This window comes from Salmo trutta, chromosome 5 (assembly GCF_901001165.1).
Source record: "Salmo trutta chromosome 5, fSalTru1.1, whole genome shotgun sequence".
Classification (NCBI taxonomy): domain Eukaryota; kingdom Metazoa; phylum Chordata; class Actinopteri; order Salmoniformes; family Salmonidae; genus Salmo; species Salmo trutta.
This window is the reverse complement of record NC_042961.1, coordinates 14,584,807-14,610,664: the sequence shown is the minus strand read 5'-3', so window position 1 is coordinate 14,610,664 and position 25,858 is coordinate 14,584,807. Positions and strand designations below refer to the sequence as shown.

The window sequence follows — 25,858 nt, the reverse complement described above, 5'->3', positions numbered from 1 at the left end:
TCACTTTCCAGCCTGCCTCAGTCAATCGGATAATACCAGTGGGCAGTCAGTGGAACGACATGGCTTATTCAAACAGTAGGTTGGTAAGATTGACTGAGTGCTTTGGAATAACGTAAAAGGCACGGCTCAAACGGAGAGGTTTTGGTGTATTTTTGTAATTTAAGCACATTATGAATACTATTTGAACACACATCAATTAGCATGCTATACACCTCTTAGCCTCTATTTCAATATTTTCACCCTGAAGAAATGGAGGTCTTTTCTGTGACTATTACATCATTTCATTGCATTTACAGTAGACTCAAGGGTAGACCCTCCTCCTCCCCAAGAACCTTCAAAATGGTTTGACCAACTCAGTTGCCTTACCAGTCTGTGTTCCTGTAGCCCCCTACCAATCAGGGACTGACCTGAGAGAGGTACAATATGCACCTCTGTCCGAGTAGCTGTGAAATTCCCCCTGGTTTCCCGGCAATTACAAGGCATTGTGAACTGTTCACAAACAACGTTCTGCACACCCTACTGTAGGTCATTAAATCACACCCACACAAGCCAGAGTCTGCTATCCTACAGTCCTACAGTCAACACATGGATCTACTACACCTTATTCCAGGGAGTATGAGGTGGTAGTGCTCGAGTCCCTTTCATTGTGGAAATTCGGATCACCTTACTATAGAACCACTGTGTATGTAACATGTTGCAAATATTTTGTGTCTTTCAATTTGCACATGTATTATGATCATGTCTGGTTGCTTACATAAAAAAAATATAGCAAGCTCTTTAAATCAATCTCATTTTTGTAAGCCACCGACAAAAGACACCTGGTGGCTAAATGAGGCATTCAGGCATCCCAACTCCATCTGGTTGCATTGCTCCAATTCTTCTTCACAGTTTGCTTCATCTTCAACACGGCAGGACTTCCCATCTAAGCATAAGAAGATCAGAACTGGTTCTCCAAAATCAGACAGCTGCCAGCTTGGATGAAAGTTACCTTCCCTGGAGTAAAGATGTGTTTGAAAGGAGTTCAGTCACAGAGGAAATCAAAGGAAAGAAACACAATGCTGATTCCATCATTTCATCTCTCTGCCAACAACTGGAACTAATTTCACTGAAGCAAGTCATCTCACACAAGGAGGTGCGTATCCTATCCTGTTATCACTTGTCTGTTAGTGTGAAGATCTTCATACATGCATAAAGGCATTTCTAAAAGATGTGGTGTCACAGGTGTGTACAGTAGATATAGTGAAATACGTACCGATTTGTTACTCAACTTATTGAAAGGCCTCTAGATGTTTTTTGAGACACATTTTACACTGGGTTTGTGAGTGTGTGGGCACGCACTGCCAAGACTTGTGCAGTAGGTGACTGCACCTACTGCATCAAAGTCCCAGTAGTGCATCTGTCTGCCAAACTGAAATCTGTCAACATTAATATTCATTTGTTTACTAGTATTGAGTAAACTGTAGTCTGATGTGTTTAAACATCTGGCAGAGGCTCTGATGACTAAGGTATAAACTTGCTTGTGTCACATACTAGCTCTGAACTTTATTTTTTTAAAGTACAAATGTAAAAATGCAGATTAATATCCTCAGTTAAATCAAATCAAATCAAATTGTGTTTGTGGCATGCTCCAAATACAACAGGTGTAGACCTTACCGTGAAATGCTTACTTACAAGCCCTTAACCAGCAATATAGTTCAATAAATAGAGTTAAGAAAATATTTACTAAATAAAATTTAAAAAAATAAAAAAAGTAACACAATAAAATAACAATAACAAGGCTATATACCTGGGGTACAGGTACCGAGTTAATGTGCAGGGGTACAGGTTAGTCGAGTTAATTTGTACATGTAGGTAGGGGTAAAGTGACTATACATAGATAGTAAACAGCGAGTAGCAGCACTGTGAAAAACAAAAGGGGGAGGATGTCAATGTAAATAGTCCGGGTGGCCATTTGATTAATTGTTCAGCAGTGTTTTGGCTTGGGGGTAAAAGCTGTTAAGGAGCCTTTTGGACCTAGACTTGGCGCTCCGGTACCGCTTGCCATGCGATAGCAGAGAAAACAGTCTATGACTTGGGTCATAGTCTATTTTTTGGGCCTTCCTAGTATATAGGTCCTGGATGGCAGGAAGCTTGGCCCGAGTGATGTACTGGGCCGTACACACTACCCTCAGTAGAGCCTTACGGTCAGATGCCGAGCAGTTGCTATACCAGGCGGTGATGCAACCGGTCAGGATGCTCTCGATGGTGCAGCTGTATAACTTAGGATATGAGGACACATGACAAATCTTTTCAGTCTCCTGAGGGAGAAAAGGCGTTGTCGTGCCCTCTTCACGACTGTCTTGGTGTGTTTGGACCATGATAGTTTGTAGGTGATAAGGACACCAAGGAACTTGAATCTCTCAACCCGCTCCACTACAGCCCCGTCGATGTGAATCGGGGGATGTTCAGCCCTCCTTTTCCTGTAGTCCACGATCAGCTCCTTTGTCTTGCTCACGTTGAGGGAGAGGTTGTTGTCCTGGCACCACACTGCCAGATCTCTGACCTCCTCCCTATAGGCCCTTCTCATCGTTGTCGGTGATCAGGCCTACCACTGTTGTCAGCAAACTTAATGATGCTGTTGGAGTCGTACTTGGCCATGCAGTCATGGGTGAACAAGGAGTACAGGAGGAGATTAAGCACGCACCCCTGAGGGGCCCTCATGTTGAGGATCAGTGTGGCAGATGTGTTGTTGCCTACCCTTTCCACCTCGGGCGGCCCGTCAGAAAGTCCAGGATCCAGTTGCAGAGGGAGGTGTTTAGTCCCAGGTTCCTTAGCTTCGTGATAAGCTTTGTGAGCCCTGTGGTGTTGAACGCTGAGCTGTAGTCAATGAACAGCATTCTCACATAAGTGTTCCTTTTGTCCAGGTGGGAAAGGGCAGTGTGGAGTGCGATTGAGATTGCATCATCTGTGGATGGGGTGGTATGCAAATTGGAATGGGTCTAGGGTTTCTGGGATGATGGTGTTGATGTGAGCCATGACCAGCCTTTCAAGCACTTCATGGCTACCGACATGAGTGCTACAGGGTGGTAGTCATTTAGCTTTGCTTTCTTGGGTACAGGGACTATGGTGGTCTGCTTGAAACATGTAGATATTACAGACTCGGTCAGGGAGAGGTTGAAAATGTTAGTGAAGACACTTGCCATTTGGTCCGCGCATGCTCTGAGTGCACGTCCTGGTAATTCGTCTGGCCCAGCGGCCTTGCGAATGTTGACCTGTTTAAATGTCTTGCTCCCATCAGCTACGGAGAGTGTGATCACACAGTCATCTTGAACAGCTGATGCTCACATGCATGCTTCAGTGTTGCTTGCCTTGAAGCAAGCATAAAAGGCATTTAGCCGATCCGGTAGGCTCGCGTCACTGGGCAGCTCGCGGCTGTGTTTCCCTTTGTAGTCCATAATAGTTTGCAAGCCCTGCCACATCCAACGAGCGTCAGAGCCGGTGTAGTAGGATTCAATTTTAGTCCTGTATTGACGCTTTGCCCATTTGATGGTTTGTCTGAGGGCATACGGGGATTTCTTATAAGCGTCCGGATTAGTGTCCCGCTCTAGTGTCCCGCTCTAGCCTTTAGCTCAGTGTGGATGTTGCCTGTAATCCAGTCTGTGCTAGCAAAACAGTCCTGTAGCGTAGCATCCTCATCATCTGACCACTTCCGTACTGAGTGAGTCACTGGTACTTCCTAATTTGGTTTTTGCTTGTGAGTAGGAATCACAAGCAAAAACTATATTAGGAAGTAGCAGTGACTCTTACCAGACGTAGCTGTACTGTTCTGCCGATGCACGGAAAACCCACTCAACTGTATAGTATCCGTGTCGTCGTTCAGCCCCGACTCAGTGAAACACAATATATTATAGTTTTAGGATATTCTCGAACGGAGCTCATCCAGTTTATTCTCCAGTGATTGCATGTCGGCCAATAGAATAGATGGTAGAGGTGGGTTACCCACTCGCTTACGAATTCTCACAAGGCACCCCGATCACTGCCCCCTGAACCTCCGTCTTTTCTTCATGCGAATGACAGGGATTTGGGCCTGGTCTCGGAGAAACAGGATATATTTCGTGTCGGACACATTAAAGAAAAATCTTTGTCCAGTTCTAGGTGAGTAATTGCTGTTCTGATATCCAGAAGCTAGTTTCGGTCATAAGAGACGGTAGCAGCAACATTATGTAAAAAACACACAAAGTAGCACAGTTGGTTAGGAGCCCGTAAAATGGCAGCCATTCCCTCCGGCGCCATTCTCATTGGCTAGTGTACTATACTATACTATTCTATACACTATACTATACTCATCGGTTACTATACACATAACACTATGCTATAAATACAGAATGAATACAACAAATCATCTTAGAGTCAAGGTCTATAAAGTATGATTATAGACCCATATGGTTCTCCCTGTTAGCCCTTGACATGTCTCTCTCTATCCTCTTACAATACAACACCCCTAACCTCAAATTACCCTGACACTGTGACTGTGATTAAAGTGAAAAGGTTGCCAAGGGCACGGCAGCTCAACTACTCCCTTGTATTAGGCCATGGCCTGTCATGCCTTGAGCTTCCTGTCACAGCTGGCTCTGTACAAAGAACTGTAATGAAGAGCATTATCAGTCCGTTGTCCCTGGTCATAACCAAATTATCTGTTTTATTAGGATTCAACAATCCCATAACAATTGCTGCTCTCTTTGTTGGCTAGATAGCGCGCAACAAAAGGATATAGAACAGAATGTCTTGATATCTGGAAGAGAAAGACGATTCATATTTTCATATCTGCAGTTTTGTGACTGTTCTGAGACTGGGTTTTCTCAACAATCTATCTTTGTGATAACTCCTCCAAATACAAAATTGTTCCCTTTCTAATCTTATTAATACACTTTTTTTAATGTCTCCCTCAAGCAGATCTTTCTCATGGAAATGTGACAGCAGCATACAAAGCGACTGAAAAGCACAAAAAGATACATGCTTGAAGGAGAAAATGAAGGCAATCTTGACAGAGAAGGGAAGGCAACAAACCTTATTACAAATCAGAAATCTCACAAATGTAAACAGCACACGCTAAAGACAAGTGGCATAAAATGCATACCAGTAGGCTCCAATTTCTGCACAGCATCAACAAACCTATTGCATTCTATAGCCTACACCTATACTATAGTCTTCAAAGAGTTTATAAGATAAAGATATACAGATGGAGATATATGTCTGTTGCAGTATGCAGTAAGCTATAGTGTTGTGGATGAATCAGCAGGATTAGTTCATACAACTCAGAACTACTGCTACTCTTATAGCTCATTATCACTCCACTATTTTCCTCTAAGCTATTCTCCTGAAGCTAGCCTTGTTGTGGTGTCATGGAATCGTTAAGTCAATATCAAAATGGAGTCAGAGACAAACTTGATTTAGAACGGGGCTTGGAGTCTAGTCTGACATTTTAGAAAACATTTGGATTGTTTCCCAGGCCTGACTGCACTCTACTTCAATTTACAAGACAGTCAGGAAATGGCAAGTCAGTGTTTGAGTGATGCAAGCAACAAGGCCTGAATAAATCCATGGCAAGCCATGAAGATAAAGCTTGTCCACTCCACATTTTAATGCTTCAACTCCCTTTCCCAAGTCTTTGGGAGCACATTGATGTGGTTCTATGGCCATTGGCCCCATTGCAAGTGCTGGATGAAAATATATTTTGTAAGAGAAAGCCTTTCAGCTAGGGCATGTGGGGGATCTAATCATGGTTAGAGAAGGGATTCCGTATCCTTGAGTCATCCTGAACTTCAGCCTGAACCCAGGATAGGCTGAAAGGAATATGTTTCTCATCACAGGGACTTGGCCAAAAACTAATTACGTAGACTCTCTCTGTTCAAACACATCCTAAAGCAGACTCCCAGAGAGGCTCAGGTCATTGGCCACGTACTGTTTGTCCTTTGGCACGTCCTCTTTTGGAATACCTTCATAATGATACTTTAACATTTTTACAGAATCATACATTTCATGTTTACATAGACAATCTCAAAGTGCCACATAAAGCAAACGGCACTTTTGGCACGTCCTCTCCAGGACGAAATCAGTACAGCCTAATGTCCCACTATATTTGTCAGGCTGAAACATGCACTCCCTCTCTATATTAGGCACAGCATTCTCATCTCTCCACTCACAAAAGCTACAGTGCTGTAATGTTTTCCCTAGAATGCATTTTGTTGTTGGTTTGGTCCAGTCAAAGGTCAGCTGCACAGATAACATTCAACAGAACACACAGTTAACTACAGCACATCCTGTCAGAATCAAAGGCCTCAGTGCTGTCAGTGCCTTCACTCGCTAACGCAATCATTTATAGACGTCCCTTCAAAATGGCTTTGCCAACGAACTAATGACTGACGAATGAACTTCAATGTTATTCTATATATTATATAGGCCCAATGATATAGATAGGAGAGGCAACACCATAAATCATTTATTCTGCAAGAGGGTACCGCTAGCAGCATCCTCTGAACAAAAGTCGACTGAGTTCCCAGAAGACCCGAGGCATGGTTACAACAATGTTCAATCAGTGCTAGAGATGAATCACTGAACCATGAGCAGAGATTCAGATTGTTTTGTGATAGATTACAGGCAGAAAGGCAAAGGCTACAGTCGTAGTGTTTCTGCTGTTGTAGAGATCATTAAGACATATAGGGACTCACAACAGAATCGGAATAACACTTCATACACACTCTGTTCTTTATTACAACATCTTATCTCTGATGTGGTTCCTTGAGGGGGCAGGATAAAGGCCAAAGAATACCACTTGTCATTGTTGATGAAAAATAGAGTTAAAAAATAATGTTTTTACCGTTTAATCTATTGTGTTTGTATCTTCAGGAGATGACTAATGGAACATATTTCATATAACTACAGTATATGTGAGAATAGAATAACACTTTGAGAGAGAAACACAGGCATTAGTTTTGTTATATCTTCAGGAGGAAACAGGCATAAGAATTTTCCACGACAAAGCTTCAGTTTGAAAACCCTCTTCATTCAGAGTGAGATGGATTTATCTTCCTTGTGCAGGGACGGACTGGGAGAAAAAAAACGGCCCTGGACTTTGATCCAGACCGGCCCACCAGAACCGGTCCCTGTATACTCCACAACGGCCGCCCTGCTAATGCACGCATGTACACACACGACCAGCCCATAATACAGCCACCTAGCTGCATCAACCATTGATCACTATCGCAGTACTACTTTAAAAAGGCTGCAGAACACACACACAAACGCTGCACATTTTCATAAAACTTCTACAGAACACACACTGAACTTGTCACGATCAAACTACCTCACGTCACATGAAGCCTAGGGTAAAGAAGAGATGTTTTAATATCCACAATACTCACTGAAACACAGAACTGTCAAACTGCTGCTCAGGATCAGCTGACTGGCTTCACTCTGTCAAAGTACTGAACAGCAATATTACAGACAGGAAAAAGAGACAGAAATGTAAGAGTAAAATAATGGTAAGTAAACAAGTTATAGGAAATATGTCGCAACTACCCTTTTCTTTGGCAGAGTGGCTTCCACCTCCTCCAGCTCTGTGTCCTCATCCTGTTCTTTGATCTTCTTATTTGCAAACTGAACAAATGTGTCTGTAGCTGCCTTAATGGTGTCAGTCTCTTGACATGCCTTTCAGGGTTTCCTGTGTAGCCACAACCATTCGATGGGCAGACAGGATGCTCATCTCGCTTGTCTGCAGGTATTTGGACAGTGGTGACGTGTTCTCAAACATCCAAAGAAATATAGTATTGTCTCATACCGGAGAAGAACCTCAGTAAATCCTCTTGCCTTCACACGATCACATGTTGGCCTGTCCTTGTATGGCTGATAGTGTGAGGAGTACTTCAACATAGAGACCCTGGTCTGGTTTTCCAAAGAATCCAAAGACCTTCTTCAAAGCACTATCCTTAGCCCACCAGCGTGTTTCTCAGATTGGAGATAGGCGTCTGTGTCGCGTGTCCTGGCTCTTCTTCTCCCACACGTCCATCTTTTGGTAGGATTTACGGAGTAACACAGCAATGTCGTTAAGGAGAGCAAACAGTGACCCACTTGCTAAGACAATTTCAGTTCAATTTCAGTTGTGTCAGACAACCAGAATAAGGACATGTGCACAGCACCATACATGTACTTGATTGGGGGACTTTGAGAATAACAGAGTAGAGAAGCCCTTATATTTGCCCTGCATATTGGATGCTCCATCCGTAGCATCGCCAATGCACTTGCTCATGTATAATTTGAGTTTATCCACAGCATCTGTCAACAACTGGACAAAGTACTGTCCAGTGGACGCCTCACACTTCACAACAGCCACGAGCCTCTCTTGAACGACATCTGTCACATATCTCACAATGACAGAGCACTGGTCTTGAGAAGTTATGTCCTGAGTTGTGTCGATCTGGACAGAAAACATTCCAGCTTGCTCAATTTTACTTGACATGGTCTCTTGGATAATGGTCTGAATTGTGTGAATGACGGTGTTGACAGTATTTTTTGAGAGGAGTGTGATTAGAGAACCTCTGCCTCATGCCCCAGACTGATGTAGGTTCTTGCTTTTCTCAAAGCATTCGGTGAGATGTTCTTTCAAGCAGACGTCATACATTCCCAGCAGTATTATCATCTCTAAGAAATGACTGTGATCGATACGGGTGTCCTCTGATGTATACGCAGCCTCAGACTGCATCCCCCTGTAACTAAGCCCCCTCTTACCAATGACTTTCACTATGTCTACAACACGTTCCAGCACCTGCCTTCTCCTGCGTACCTGCTCTGTGTGGGCAGATACCTGACTGCCACTGAGCAGACTTTGACTGTCTGCTTTGGAGGACCTTAAAAAGTATGTCTCAGCACTACTTCTGTGCATGTTGCTCTTCTCATGCTGTTCTACCCTTTGGTGAACATGTTTCCAATCTGTCATTCCACTCATAAAAATACGGCTGTCAGTAGGATTCGCAAATGCCATCCAAATTGAACAGTGCAACGCATAGCTTTCTTCATTGTATGACAGACATTTCCGATTGGTGCTGTCTTTAAAACAGAAAACCCTCTGTGCCACAGAGTTTTTTTATTTCTGCATTGGGTGGAAACCAAAAAATGTTTTTAGGTCATCTGACTTGGGTCTATTGAAATAATCAAAAGTTGGTCTGGCATCCTGGCCTTCCCTGAATCTCTCTTCCCCTGAAACTGGACTGGGCCTGTCATCAACCACAAAGATCCTCTCTTCCAATAAAACTGGACTGGGTCTGTCATCAACAATACTCTCTTCCACGGAAACTGGACTGGGCCTGTCATCTACCACAAAGATCCTCTCTTCCAATAAAACTGGACTGGGTCTGTCATCAACAATACTCTCTTCCACGGAAACTGGACTGGGCCTGTCATCAACCACAAAGATCCTCTCTTCCAATAAAACTGGACTGGGTCTGTCATCAACAATACTCTCTTCCACAGAAACTGGACTGGGCCTGTCATCAACCACAAAGATCCTCTCTTCCAATAAAACTGGACTGGGTCTGTCATCAACAATACTCTCTTCCACAGAAACTGGACTGGGCCTGTCATCAACTTGGATATTAATAAAATAATATACTATATAAATTAACTAATAAAAGCCCAATTTTGAAAAACTACAAAAACACAGCAGCAGCCTCACTATTTCATATCAAGTGAATGAATGACAACACAACACGTTTTTTTTGTGTGGCTTTACTCGCCGTTCACACCGGACTGTTGGCATGATGATGAGTTTCAATGCATCGTCTAGTAAGAGGTGAAGTGGCAGGAACTGTGGCGATGAGGATCATTGCTAGCAAATCATTGTAGCCATATTCTCCTGCACAAAATATGAATTTGAGAAGGAAAGGACTTGATTGGTTTTACAGTATGTATACTATTTGCAACCAAAGTGTCACGGATCCCTCTGGAAATTTCATTACGCACACCTGGCCCCTATTCCCAGTGATTAGCAATTGTATAAGTGTGTCCTTTGTTCTCCAGTGTCCTGTCGATTATTGTTACAATGTCCGTTCCTTCGTGTGAGTACCTGTGCTATGTTGTTTTGGCTTTCGTGCCATGTATATTGTGCAGATGATTACGGGTCTCGTCCCGTGTGATAATCATTGTGCACATGTGTATTTATTCGAGGTACTTCTCGCTCTTTTGTTTGGGTTTCTACCCTGTGTTTTGTACACGTGTTTGTTTGGTCTTTGTCCCCGTGCCTGTACATGGCACGCTGTAATTTGGGGCTTAATAAAAAACCTTATTACACATTCCTGCGCCTGTCTCCCGAATCCCTTTATACCAGAGCGACAGAATAATCGACCATTAAGGGAGACAGCAGGAATGGCCCATCTGACGACGCTGCGACTGGTCCGTCCGGCGCCGCCGCAACTCCGGCAGCTGCAACTGGGCCGTCCGACGTCGCCACAACGGGTCCGTCCGACGACACAACTTCAGCAGCTGCAACTGGCCCGTCCGATGCTGCCACAACCGGTCCGTCCGACGCCACTGTAACTGGTCCGTCCGACGCTGCCACAACCAGTCCGTCCGACGCCACTGTAACTGGTCCGTCCGACGCCACTGTAACTGGTCCGTCCGACGCCACTGTAACTGGTTCATCCGACGCCACTGTAACTGGTCCGTCCGACGCCACTGTAACTGGTCCGTCCGACGCCACTGTAACTGGTCCGTCCGACGCCACTGTAACTGGTCCGTCCGACGCCACTGTAACTGGTCCGTCCGACGCCACTGTAACTGATCCGTCCGACGCCACTGTAACTGGTCCGTCCGACGACGACGCAACTTCGGCAGCTGCATCGGGTCCTGATCGACCCGCACTGCGTTCCAGTGATCATCCTCGTGGCCGGTGTCGTTACACTGCTGGTGCAGCTTGTCGGGGGGGGTACTGTCACGGATCCCTCCGGGAACTTTCATTACGCACACCTGGCCCCTATTCCCAGTGATTAGTAATTGCATAAGTGTGCCCTTTGTTTACCCTTGCCCTGTCGATTATTTTTCCAATGTCCGGTGGTCATGTGAGTACCTGTGCTATGTTGTTTTGGCTTTCGTGCCACGTATATTGTGCAGATGATTACGGATCTCGTCCCGTGTGATAATCATTGTTCAATTGTGTATTTATTCGAGGTACTACTCGCTCTTTTGTTTGGGTTTCTACCCTGTGTTTTGTACACGTGTTTGTTTGGTCTTCGTCCCCGTGCCTGTACATGGCACGCTGTAATTTGGGGCTTAATAAAAAAACGTATTACGCATTCCTGCGCCTGTCTCCCAACCCTTTATAGCAGCGCGACAGAGTGGCTGTATAGACATGAAATAACATTTGCTAATTAACGTTTGCATATGTCTAATGCAATTTAGCATTTAGAAAGACAAGGCAAAAGCAAGCAGAATCCAACGAAAATGCTTATTTAGCTAAGTACAATTATACGACAGTAAATCACTGATACTCAAGTGATTGCCATTTCCCAAGAAATCCAGGTGTTGTTACACATGGTCTGCCACTGCGTGGATGATCTTTCTTTTGGTGTTTTTCAGAGTCAGTAGAAAGGCCTCTTTAGTGTCCTAAGTTTTCATAACTGTGACCTTAATTGCCTGCCGTCTGTAAGCTGTTAGTGTCTTAACGACCGTTCCACAGGTGCATGTTCATTAATTGTTTATGGTTCATTGAACAAGCATGGGAAACAGTGTTTAAACCATTTACAATGAAGATCTGTGAAGTTATTTGAATTTTTAGGAATTATCTTTAAATGACAGGGTCCTGAAAAAGGGACGTTTCTTTTTTTGCTGAGTTTAGTGCTACTACTACCAAATAAGTTGGTTTGTTTTTTACATTTACTTGCATTTGAGTGAAGACTTTTGACTCTTTTGTCTCTTGACTTTTCAGCCCCACCCTTACGTTTTTTTACTCTGCTTTTCCATTTTCTATTGTAGCAGGTTTTCGAGCTGTTTCTGTCAATATGTTTGTGAGTGTGAGCGAGACAAAGGGGGCGGGGCTAAGGGTTGCATAGATGTTCGTTTGGAATAGACCAACGGGCCTGGGGGAAAGGTGGGGTTGGCCCATGTCGCTCAACCTTCTGCCAACTTTTTTATTAGTTGTAAAAAATGTATAAGGCAGGTGGCCCACCAGCCCAGAGGGTGACCAGCCCACCGGGAGTTCTCCCGGTGCTCCCGATGGCCAGTCCGCTATTGTCCTTGTTTGATGGCATGAATCATCTGAAGTGTAATTTGGGCTCTTCATGAGAAAGAGTAATGTGTGTACACATGAAAATGGAGTTTCCTATCCTGAGCCAATCCAGATGTGTTTGTGTTTAGTAATTTAATGATATGCGCATGAGTGCATCAACCCCTGTCTAAAAAAGAGTTTCAATAACAAACCAATTAAATATCGATCAGAACTGATTATCCAGTTAACAGGATTCGCCTGAGAGCCTGAGAGAGTTGACAGATGATGTGATCCAATCGGCATGCGGACTCAGCCTCCTACAGTGAAATGTGTATAAATCTGTATCGCTCAAGCCGGGAATTATCAGCAATTAGACTCAGCCTCTCATGAATATGGATTTGCGCTGGTGGGAAATGATTTATTCAAATTAGTGTTTATCTCTGTGTGCGCAGAGCCATGGACCTTCTCCGGCTGGCTTTTTCACTTGTCAGAAATGAACTATCTCACCTTTTAATGCCGCAACTGCTGGGAGTTTGGAAAGATGAACATCGTGCAGCAATCAACATTTAATTTATTTTTCAGCCCAAGAAACAGATGTAATGGATTGGGGGAGAGCTCGATCTCCACAGAAAAATACATTTTCTTCTCAAAGTAGAAGAAACACTACAGAAGACTAATTCACAACATTTTATGCATAGACCGGTCCTTAGTAGGAAGGATTGTTGACATATATTTGACATGTCTATCTAAAAGCATAATTGAGAAATCATTAATCAAAGTTGGTATATTTATGACATTACCCAGGCCTCCTTTAAGACTCCATAATGTTTCATCTGTAGATTCTACAAAGCAAAACTTGGTATCCTATGAAGCTTTACCGCTTGTTCTGTAATATCAATAACACTTTATTTACATTAATATATGAATATGGAAAAATGTGTAGAATAATTTCTAAATGATATTTTTAGATATAAATATATTATTATATAAATATATTTCAACAATCCTTCCTCCAAAGGACCATTCTATAGATAAAAAAACAAAAACATGGTCTCTTTTTGTTCCGTGTGGATTCACTCAGAAAACTTCTCTGAAAATAATGTATTCACCACCTCAGTCTATAACTCCAACCCTGCATATACCTTATTAATAGAGCAGTTCAATGACTCATCACAGTAAATGTTAGCAGTCTCTAACAACAACACTCAGTATCATTTACCCTACAATTGTCCACTTCTACATAACCTTGGTTGTCACAGAATGTAATATTATGTCAAGAGGATCGGCCTTGACAGACTGTTTGGCATTATCAAGAATAATGGGAAGTGGTCTCTGATTCCATTAAAAACCAGGGGATTCTGGGAATATTTTCAATCATTCTAGCTATTTCTCGCCAAATCTAAATAGCATCCCTGCTTCATATGGCCTTTGAAGGCAAAAGAGACCACGTTAAATAAGTTGTTAGAGTTCTTATGGAATCCAAAACACAGATGATGATGATGGTCCTCTTACTGTCAAAGGTCATTGCAACTCCCCCCTCCAATGTTTCTATTCCCCTCATCTAGTCTTCTAGACATGTCATCTCCAATAATGTGAGTGGTACATTTTGCATGTCATACATGGACCGGTTGTACATTTCAGGCCCTGCTCTCAATTGCACCCCCTGCTCAGTCAACTCTGCCTGTCAAAATGGAACCTGCCTTCATTACAAGCCGATGCATTCTCTACAATGAATTATATTCAGTCTAGTTGTCTTATACAGTTGCTGTATAACACAACTGTCTGTATTTGCTTCTTTGCACACTAGAGTCTTTTGACGTCTGATGATGGAATAGAATGCTAATCACATCACTTTAAAGGTGGGTCTAAATCCTAATAGCCTCTGTATGATACAGTTCATAATTCACTAGTCTCACCGTGATATCGCCATGTCTTATGTGACCATGTAGATTCAAAGTAGTCGAGGAAACGTGTGGGTAGTGAATCTTCTCTTTTGTTCCCTGAACACCACACAGTGTGTTTCAATTAGCTGCAATGTGATGTGAAGTACGCGTCAGCTGACGGTTGAAAGGTTGTTTGTCATATTTCAGTCTGTGGAGATCATAACAGGTTACCGTTACAGGAACGTGACTGTAGTCAAACGGACAAGCTTCACGGAGTCCTCTAAAATATGTTATGCGCTTGATACAGATGTATAATCATATCTTCCATCACCACTGCAAGACTACAGTCTCATCTGAAGAGATTTCATTACAATCTCTTGTCTGGTAGCCACTTTAATGTTCTATGCAATTTGGCATGTAATGAAAATCGATTGCTGTGATGAGGATCCTTTTGTTCTATGTGGATGGCTATGGTGAATTACTGTTTAATTTTCTAGGAGAGTGTCTGCTACAAATAATACAGTATATCAGCAAAAAGCCTTACCCCACTGGGCACAGACGTCAATTCAACATCTATTTCACGTTGGTTCAACGTAATTTCATTGAAATTACCTGGAAAAAACATTGCTTCAACCAGTGTGTGCCCAGTGGGACTAGTCATATTTACATATCTACCTCAATTACCTCGTACCCCTGCACATCGACTCGGTACTGGAACCCCGTGTGTATAGCCAAGTTATCGTTACTCATTGTGTATCTACTATTACCCTACTATTACTTTTGTTTTATTTTTCTATTATTTCTCTATTCTCTTTCTCTCTGTATTGCCCTACCCTGGAGGCTCTCACTGGACTAGAGGTTTTTGAGACACCAAGGCTGTGTTTCTCTTGAAACTATGGTGTACACTTTGGTCATGTCGAAAGCATGAAAAGAGAGATTGCTATGGTGAAGCTTACCCTGCCGCCAAAGCCAAATCGCGTGCGTGCATGCGCACGCCAGGATCCACACGTAGAACCACAGCAGTAGTGATGACAGTCTGTGTGTCTAAGCAGTTTCACAGTAAGACCAGCCAACCACACTGCTGACGCTAGTCCATGAAGAAGGAGATGACAGGTGAAACGATAGACTTCCTGATGGAAGTTTCAACATCACTGTCACTTTATATCTTCAGTGTGAGGTTTTGCATCTACACAATCTAAGTTACATAACAAAACAATCCCCATCAAAATCTGTCAGTTTAAGCTAGAGATATCAGCTTTTTTTGCATTTGATGCATCTCAATCCACCGCATCTGCGGTGAAAGGTGGCAGAGCTAGAGCGATGTTAGTAAGACCATGAGACATCACAAAAATCGGTCTTCTCATAAAAACATCTATAGCATCCAAACGGTTTGACCTACTATTAAGGGGAGACTATCACAAACACGATGGTGTTCTCCGTTTCATTCTACGACCCCCATAAGTGTCACGGTACTTATCGGAAGTTAGCCAATTGTTTTTTTAATTAATGGAAGTATGAAGGTATTTTTGTGCCTACCCAAAAAAAGGAGTTAAGACTAGAGTCTTAGACTATAAAGAAATAAAGAATTTGACAGCCAAATTGCAGTAAAAAGCTGCCTTGGCCTTTACAATCTCAGTTTCTCAGATTTATCAAGGTCAGTTGCTTATTCAGTTTCTACCTTCTCCCTCCACAACCTAGTCTCAGGGCAGTTCGGAATATTTGGTACGTAAATCTGTTCCCCTCCATTTAGGTTGGTACATTACTTTATGTTAGGTTACATTATGAATGGAATAGTGGTCACACAATATCATATGAATTAGAGGGGGTAAGTTATAATACGGTCATACAATAACATATGAATTGGATGATGTAACTTATCATTAGTATTACCGGCGTATAGTAATATACGTCTTTTTCTGAGACAAGGTTGCTTGTGTCAACAACGAAGGAGAAAAGAGAACTAACAACAATGAGAATTTACGTAAAAGGTTAGGTGAATTGGGTTAAGATTAGAATAAAGGTTAGGGGAAGGCGTAGCTAAAAAGCTACAGTTGTCGACAACACGACTTGAACACGCAAATTTTGGATTGCTAGATGATTATGGTATATGCCCACCCATCCTCCTTCCTATAATTTCTGTCTTAAAGTAGAAGTTCACTTTATTTAGTAAAATAGTATTTTACCTGATTATGTATTTTTGCTGAAGGTAATTATGCTGCATTCACGTGCTAGTTGGAACTAGGAAACTCTGAAATGTACAATTTGGTTGTAGGTATTCACGTGCCGTGTTCAACCAGTTAGCAAGTCAGACATTTCTCAGTTTCCTAGTTCTGACTTGCACATTGTCACGTCTGTCGTAGGAAGAAGAGGACCAAAGTGCAGCGTGTGTGTCGTTCCACATTTTATTTATACTGTGAAACTATGCAATACATAAATACGCTGAATGGAAAAATAAAATAAAATCGTGAAGCAGAGATGAACATATACACAACTCTAAATTAATCACCCACAAAACCCAGGTGGAAAAACCCCTACTTAAGTATGATCTCCAATTAGAGACAACGAGGACCAGCTGCCTTTAATTGGAGAGCATCCCAAACAAAACCCCAACACAGAAATACAAAACTAGAACCTAAACATAGAAATAGAGAACATAGAAAAAAAACTGTCACGCCCTGACCTACTCTACCATAGAAAATAACATCTTTCTATGGTCAGGACGTGACACACGTGAATGGTTGTTATTTTTTTTATTTAACTAGGCAAGTCAGTTAAGAACAAATTCATATTTTCAATGACAGCCTAGGAACAGTGGGTTAACTGCCTTGTTCAGGGGCAGAACGACAGATTTTAACCTTGTCAGCTCGGGAATTCTATCTTGCAACCTTCGGTTACTAGTCCAACGCTCTAACCACTAGGCTACCTGCCGCCCCATAGGATTATACCATTACCCAAGTGGAGACTGTTTAATATGGAATTAAACAGTCTCCACTTGGGTCATGGTATAATCCAAGGTGTGGCTATGGGGGAGGTTCCAATAACGCTGTGTTTGTGACATCTCATATACCAGTATACGACTGGGAAATGTCCACTTGAACGCCCCTTCAACTGTTAGTTACTAGTGGGAAACTCGTCTATAATCCCTGTGCTCCCAGTTTCCTACTTCCACCTCTGACCTCTGTAATTTGTCAGTAAAAAAGACAACAACAATGGCGGCCTCTTCAGCAGCTGTTGATAATGGTAAGATCAATATACAAATTGATGATACAAATGTATTCTGTTCATCTTCCATTTGGTTTAGAAAGTAAAAGCAGCTTTTTGTGGGGAAAAAAAGCAAAACAATCACATGTCTTCTAATGACCTCAATGTTTGATGGTGTTTCCCAGTTCATTAGGCGAATGCACTAACTCGTATTTACGACTTCACAACTGCAAATGAAGGTTCTTAAATGGTTCTTCCTCAGATCTTAAAGTTCCTTGGAGAACTCTTGCCCGATAAAGCACCTTTGAGTTAAGTTTGGGGTTCTTGGATGTGGCATCTGTGGTTCTTCAGAATTATTAAAGGTTATTGAAATGCTGGAAGCCTGCAGATGTGTCCCTTTATTAGCACACAGCAAATTGGTCAGTGTTAACTAGAGTTGATATTTCAGTGTAACATTTGTAGTGTTGATTCAAGAGTTAAATTAACACTATAAAGAGATAAACTAACACTCAGTGGTTTAAAAGAACCACAGTGTTGGTGTTCATGACCACAGTTGACCCAAAACTATGCCCATTATTATCATATAATATAATAAATAAAGGTGAAATAAAAAATAAATAAATAAAAATATTTCCCAGCATGCTTTATTGCAGGTAGATTTTTTTAATAGTTTCTTTCAATATCTACAGTATGTTTTTGCATGTACATTGATTGATTAAATAATCTTATGCTACTCAAATATAAATAACATAGCATTTTCTAAACTATTCCAATCTGTTACTTGGACTTATTGTACCCGTTACTGAAATGGTTGTTCCAGTTTAGACGTTAGCTTAGTCTTCCCAACCCTGGCTGTCATTCTGAAACAAGTTGCAGCTGAATAAAAATGTAAAATGTTGAATATCCTCACTCTAGTTGGATTCCAAAAGGAATTACACATCACTTTGCAAACCAGCATAATGTGATTTACAAGCCTGATGTGGTCTGTAAAACATGAGTTTCAGGTCACTGTATTAGGGTAAAACTAGGCCCTCAACAGAATATCTTAAGAAATTGTATTGTTTTAAAAAGTACCATTTTTATCACAACATATTCACCTTAGGTCTCATTTGGTGAAGGTCACAGGAATGAAAATGAATGAACGCAACAAGCACATCTCAGTCACTAGCAAACACAGTCAAGGGTGATACTAGTAACTCTAGAATTCACTCGAAAGGCACTCTGGGAAATGTGGAAATAAGGCTTAATTACATAATTTTGGAACTTTTTTTTTTCTGTTTCTGTTTTAAAACAGATAAAAAAAATACAAACTTGGTAAAGTTTGGCTTAAAACCCTACATAATCACAACTTTACCAAGTTTGTATTTTTTTTATCTGTTTTAAAACAGAAACAGAAAAAAAAAGTTCCAAAATAAAAATAAATCTTCAATGGGATTTTACATGAAAAGTGGTTATCAAATGCTAATTTGTGTTCTATTGCGAAAGGTTTTAAATAGTTTTTTTTGTGATTAAAACATATTCAAAAACATATTCAAAGATGACAAAAAATGTAATGTGATACAATTTTGTATCACTTATTTTCAATTTAAATCCGTAAAATAAAATGATAGCAATACCAATGCTAAACATACAGTCTTGGAACTGTATGTTGACAATGGTTAAGGTAAAATTCAATTCCTGTCTTGGAGGGCTGAAACATTTCTGGTTTTGGATTTTGTTATGATTTTTTAAAGAACCATCCCATCTATGGTTCTTCAGAGGCCATAAAGTGGTTATCTTATGGCATTGCCCTCAAGAAAGCTTATTTGGTTACAATTTGATCTTTGATTTTAAAAGAAGGGTAATTACCACCTTTCCACTTGGTTATGAATGCAGCATGAATACTTATGTCTAGACAGATATTTAGTAACTTTTACCAGTGTTGGAATTGCTTATGGCGAGGCTGGTCAGAGCCTGGTAGACCCTACCTAAACCTGTGCCAAGTAGGCTAAAATACTGTATATTGGCAGGAACGCCTGTTTAGGCAGAATCCTTTTTATTTTGGACTCTGTGTTTTTTGATGGTATTGTCAGCCTTTTTGAAAATGTTCCTAAATATTTCTGCCAACCTTAATTTATGAACCTAGTTTTGCATCATAACTAGATTTAATCAGTCTGCAGCTTTTCAATGAAGGATAGTAGAAGGGGCTAGAAATGTAGACACTGGTGTCGCCTACAGTAGGAATGTTCGTTGTATTGCTGTGATTATTGCGGCTGTCCAATACCCAATTCCTCTCTTCCCTTGGTCACTTCCACACTTCAGACTCTTGCAGCTCGGTAAAAATAATCTGGAGGAGAGACGAGATGCTACATAGGTTATTGCTTTCCGGGATCCTTGGGATGTCCATACCTTAAACCCTAACCTCAACTGTTCCCTTAATTTAACCCTTTTGAATTTGAATTTCAATATAGTGACGTCAGAGTGTGAACATCCGAAGGATCCCATTTAGATCCTTGCTTGATAGTCACTGAACGCCCGCGCTATACAACCAGTGTTTGATAGAGTGCCATTCAAAAGAACGCAGTTGTGAATTCATTATAATGTGCCTGTGTAAACTCGTATACCTTACCTTATTGAGACAAAACGGAGTTCATTTTGTATTACTAGAATGGATATGGAATGTTCATGAAGAGCGCGCAAAGAAGTCGCGTTGATTGATTCATCGGATCTTGAACGTGAGTAACAGCAATATAATTTGGCCACTCGTTATTACCAGCATGTGTAGGCAGCATTTGACCGTTTTTTTTGTTGTTGCCCGATATGCAAATCAAACAAAGTTTGTGGTCTAACTGTGGCATAATAATGAGAGCATTCTCTCGTAGAGTACTGCTATTCCACCTAGAAATATTTACCCTATTCAGGGATTGTACTATATATAGCCTTCACTCCAACTTGTGATGACTTTTATGAATAAAATAAATAATGGAACCGGCAATGTACTTGTTTCTGATAACCAACTTCAACATTTTGCAGAAAATTAAGTTTTGGAAATTAGCCTATCCTGAATAAATTTCAATGCCCATGCCAATATTTTAGCGACAGTGACCATTTTTGTGAGTTGTCAACATTTTAATGTTCTCATCTTGGAATCAAACTAGAGTTTCAACACACAAAGAGCAGCCAGTTAGTTTAATGCTTTGTGGATATGTACTCCTATAATAGATTGCATTAGAAGACCTATAAAGACAAACTGCTGCCCTCAGGTTGAACTTAAAGTGTACCCATTAATTGAAGATTACATCCACTAACACATTATATCTAACACACTATTGGGGCCAAATTGAATGGCAAATTGCATTTCCACCTGCCACTGAGCATAAACTGGTGTAATCAACATTGTTTCCACTTCACTTCAACCCAAAAACTAAATGTGATCGAGGTGGAAAACTGGTTGGATTTGCAAAAAGTCATCAATGTAAGGGAATTTCGTATTTTTTTTCACTCGACTTTGAACCTAAATCCAATGACATGGTGAAATGTTTTGTTGATTTCACATTGAATTCACCATAGTTGACAACTCAACCAAATGTAAATCAAACTAAATATATTATGGAGGTGCTTTCTCAGATAGGAGCCGTGTCAGAAAGCTCTTCTTCTGAGGCAGACTTATTTTTCCTCAGTGAACAGCTGTAGAATATCTCTGTGTCATTCCTGGGGGTTGAATCCTCTTCTAGTCCACCAGAGACTAAACCACAAAAGGCTATTCCATGAGGTGGAATTAACAAATGAATTTCTCGGCACATTAGAAATGTAGTTTTTTCTCTCTCACAATTTAATCGTTTCATTACTTTATATCTGACTACACACACACACACACACACACACACACACACACACACACACACACACACACACACACACACACACACACACACACACACACACACACACACACACACACACACACACACACCTGTCAGGTAGGATGGGAATACCATATTGCATGAATCATCCACCGGTATCCAGAGGTGTTTGATGTCTGAATCAGTGGTACAATCTGTCATCTGCCAGATGTCAGAGTGCCCACTGTTTCCTTCTGACGTTTTCTCCACTTCCTCTCCCCCTCCTGTCTGAGAGCTGTGGTAGGCTATTGCTCAGTGCTCTGACATGAGGCCATGGTAGGTAGACAGATGACCTTTGGATAAACCTGTCTCTGTGGACTCATGTTGACTTACGCTTAAAGTGCCTTTGAGCAAGCGGTGGGTCGGCGTTAGGGAGAGGTGGGTGGTTGAGGTTGGAGGACCTCGTCTTAACTCGGTCTCCCCAGTTTCTGTTTTTCCAAGTTTGTGCCCTACCCTGGAGGCTGACTCACTGGAGGTTTCTGGTCACCCATAGGCTGAGCAAAGGTCTGGAGCTTTTGAGACGCCAAGGCTGTGTTTCTCTTGGCATTATGTTGTACACTTTCATCATGTTGAAAGCATGAAAAGAGAGATTGCTATGGGGAAGCTTACCCTACCCTGCCGCCAAGGCCAATTTGTGGGAAAAAAATACTTAGTCATTTTAGGAATAGCTTTTGTGTGTGCGTGTGTGCATGCACAACCCATGATCCACGCTCAGAACCACAACAGGGGTGATGACAGTCTGTGTGTCTAAGCAGTTTCACAGCAAGAGCAGCCAACCACACTGCTGACACTAGTCCAGGGAGAAGGAGATGACAGGTGAAATGATCGATAGACTTCCTGATGGATGCTTCAACATCACTGTTACTTTATATCTTCAGTGTGACGCTTTGCCTCTAAACAGTGCCAGTGTCATAGAGTGCTGTAGTACAGTAGACCTCCTTGGAGAGCTTCTGCTCTTTACTATCCATATACTGTAGCTACATCCTCGGATTGATGGGCTCAGTGGAGGAGTAGGCATATTAGCCTGACACCTTGACTTGTTTTTGAGTCATGAAGATCGTTATCTGTTGTTTTATGGGTAACGCTAACACAAGCCCCACCCCTTCCTCCATGGCAGCTATTGATTGACTTGATCGATGCCCAGTTAGTGATCAGGCAGAGAGACTCTATTCCCCAAGGGCTACTCACATTTAATAGGCTGTGCTGACATCATTTATCTTCTGTGGGCCATAACAAAGATTTAGTGCATTTGCTATCGGCTGTTTCAGGCCATTCACTGTACATCTAACCACAGGATTCCATGATATGCCCCCCCCCCCCCCATCAAATACATTACTTTGAATAGATAGATACAGAGACATATATCTACATTTATGGCTCTAGATACTTGTAATCTATTTTACAGTGGTTTGTCTGTTGCCATGTTATGCTTTTCCCCCATTCAGTCATGGTTCCACAGCTTCTGTATTCCTCGTATTCCCCATTGGTCCATTGCCCCCTGTCCTCTTTCCCCCTCACTGAAAATGCATCTGTTAAACAGTAGGAGGAACATTTCAACATAACCCTGGTTGTTATGAAGTTTTAATGACATTAAAGCACCGTGCAATGGTCCCACACTTCAATAGAAACATACAGATCTTAGCTTAAAACCACAGCTTGGTGCCAGATGTCTCAGCACTGGACTGCAATGACCTGCTGTCCTGAACTTGTCAAGACCTCACCAGTGAAAACAGTGTCTTCTGGGAATTACTCTTACAACACTAGGCTAATTATCCTTATCTCTCAAGTGATAGGACATTGACATACAATATGGGTCTTATAGACTCCTTTCAAGCCCCCATTTTCCCAAACTAGCGGTGGCGACCCCATGTGGGGTCACCTGATTTGAAAATGAGGTCACGAGAGAAACTCTGAAATAAAAAATTGCGCTTGGTTCATAGAATCGGGGTGGTTACGCCAGTTTGGGAACCCTTGTGCTAATGTAATAGTTGCTGCCGGTAAGAGTCTTTAGTTGCATATATATTCAACCCGTGTCAATGGGGTTGTGAGTTCATTAACTTACAGACACAACCCTCCAATAAATGTCAGAAGTTAAAATATTGAGGGAAAGTTTTTTGTGGTTACATGTTGATTATATTTTCAGAAATTAGAGAAAATAGCCTGATGTTGATATATTTCAGTAGTGAATCACTCTCTTTCTCTGTAACAAAAATAATGGTGGAAAAAGGAAACCTAATCTGACCCAATGAGGTAAATGAATCAGATTTACAGATCTCTGTGTTCTTCTAGAACACATTTTGGTTCCCCTGCCAACATCTAACCGGACTTACTCTGGGCCAGGCCTAAGGCTATGTCCCTGACAACATCTAATTGGACTTACTCTGGGCCAGGCCTAAGGTTATGTTCTCTACCTGGATGCACTTATTCTCAATGGAGGGTGATGAACGATGTGCTGTTATTCCAAAGCGTTCCAGTCCTTTTTACCACAAAGCCTAGTTTTTACTTATTGTTTTGCACAATATAAATCACAAATCTCCCCTACCAGAAGGGGATTCCTCTCTTATCACACTCTTTTGCAATGGTTCAGTGTTTTTGTGCCATCTCTTTCCCAATCCCAGAGAAGAATCTTCTCTGCTCTACGACCGGTAGCCCCTCACAGAGTGTTCTGAACAAGACATTCCTCTGGAAGTGGTAAACATGTAGACAGGATTAGTTCACTTTCTTACTCTCCTCTTTAACTGCTTTGCCAAGTCTCTGGAACGACGAGTATTAAGAGTGAGATGGACTGCACAACAAAGTCAGGCAAGAGTTGTCTATAGTCAGTCAATGTGAGAGGAAGGAGAAATGTTGAAGGGGTAAAGGAGACCGAGTATGAGGAGAGAGAGGATAATACTTTTTAATGTAATATTTTATCTGAAATAATGGCATGATTGATAAAGAGAACACACTCTCTGTAGTATTTTATTTCCTTCTCCTTTTCTGTAGTCAATTCTGCCCAGAGCAGATCTTTGTGAAGGCTGTAAATACCAGGGGTGTAGTGCTGCCAAAGCGCGGAGGAGTGGCGCTCCCTCACTTTTTTCAATTTAAGAATACACAGTGCTGGTAAAACTATTTCTGGAAAATGTATTCGGATAAATTCTAAATAAATTCTATTTAATTACCACAAAAATTCCATAAAAAATTATAGAATCACAAACCAAATAACTATGTATAGTAGCCTAGAGGTAAATGGTGGTTTCTTCCCTGTCTTCTCTCTGATGGTGGCGAGAATGATGAACAACTATAGACTACATGTGTGCAATGCGAAGGCCCGTCGGAGACTTGACCACTTTGGCCAATCAGAACATTACAAAAAAATCCAAATTCACTGTGTCTGCCTTGACGTTCATAAAACTCCACGGACCCGTCTTGCGCAGTGGAACCCAGAATGAAATGTGACCACTTGGTTACACCGTTCTGCCAAGGACACTCCAACCAGAGTGGCCACCGCATAGCCCAAGGAGCCTGACTCTCTGGAAGTTGCTGTAGCCCTGCTTGGGATATTTAGCCTACATTGGCTATAGGTTGAGACGCAGGGCCGTTCTAGCTTGGTATGTCAGGGTGGTCAATTGGAAATGTGAATTGGGCCAAGTTGGAGGCAATAATGCATGTAGGTTATAGTTTATTGAGATGCATGAATACACCACACCAAAAGCTTGATTTTATGGCTGTTTTAAAACAAATTTCCTGCAATTATTTATGTTCATTGCTTGTTCAATTGAATTGATAGAATGTTTAATCTATGCAAATAAATGATATGAATTGATAGTTCACCTCTCTGCTTTCTTTTGTACAGTATATTGTAACCATGTGTTCAAGCTAATGTAACACATGGGATATGAACCTAGGTCTCCCACAGGAGCAACCAATGTCTTAGACCAATAGGAAATTCCCAGTTGGGCTGAGGGCAGACACTGGTTTTGAAGTTCGCAGGCAGGGTTACCTGGTTGCGTGACCATGACCGCCTCATGTCCGCAAAACTAATCAAATCAAAGTTTATTTATAATACAGCGTGTAAGCTACACAATACAATGAAATGCCTAGTCACAATAAAGTTATCCTTGCAAACAGTGAAAAGGAGGGCCGAGCACAGAGCAGGTTGAGTGCTTCCTAGTTCCTTGGTGTCCAAATCACCAACAAACTATCATGGTCCAAACACACCAAGATAGTCATGAAGAGGGCACGACAATGCCTATTCCCCCGCAGGAGACTGAAAAGATTTGGTATGGGTCCGCATATCCTCAAAAAGTTATACAGCTGCACCATCGAGAGCATCCTGAATGGTTGCATCACCATCTGTTATGGCAACTGTTCCATATCGGACCGCAAGGCGCAACAGAGGGCAGTGTGTTTGGCCCAGTACATCACTGGGGCCAAGCTTCCCACCATCCAGGACCTCTATACCAGGCGGTGTCAGAGGAAGGCCCTAAAAATGACCAAAGCTAACCTAGTCAAAGACTGTTCTCTCTGCTACCGCACGGCAAGTGGTACCGGAGTGCCAAGTCTAGGTCCAAAAAGGCTTCTTAACAGCTTCTACCCCCTAGCCATAATACTGCTGAACAGCTAATCAAATGGCTACCCAGACTATTTGCATTGACCTCCCCACCTCCTTTTTACATTGC

The 25,858-nt window shown here is 41.8% G+C and overlaps 1 protein-coding gene across 5 annotated transcripts in view; it reads left to right on the top strand.

Moving 5' to 3' along the window:
- The first annotated feature begins 890 nt into the window (after positions 1-890).
- The window catches only part of LOC115193708 (carbohydrate sulfotransferase 15), a 53,750-nt gene continuing 28,782 nt past the window's right edge, over positions 891-25,858 (top strand). For 2 of the 5 annotated variants that reach the window (XM_029752638.1, XM_029752639.1), the window contains exon 1: positions 19,595-20,030. The gene's annotated coding sequence lies outside the window, so the exon portion shown is untranslated. Of the gene's footprint in view, positions 1,133-19,593; positions 20,031-25,858 lie in introns of those variants that run through there. The other 3 variants (XM_029752640.1, XM_029752642.1, XM_029752641.1) reach the window with 3 other exon arrangements.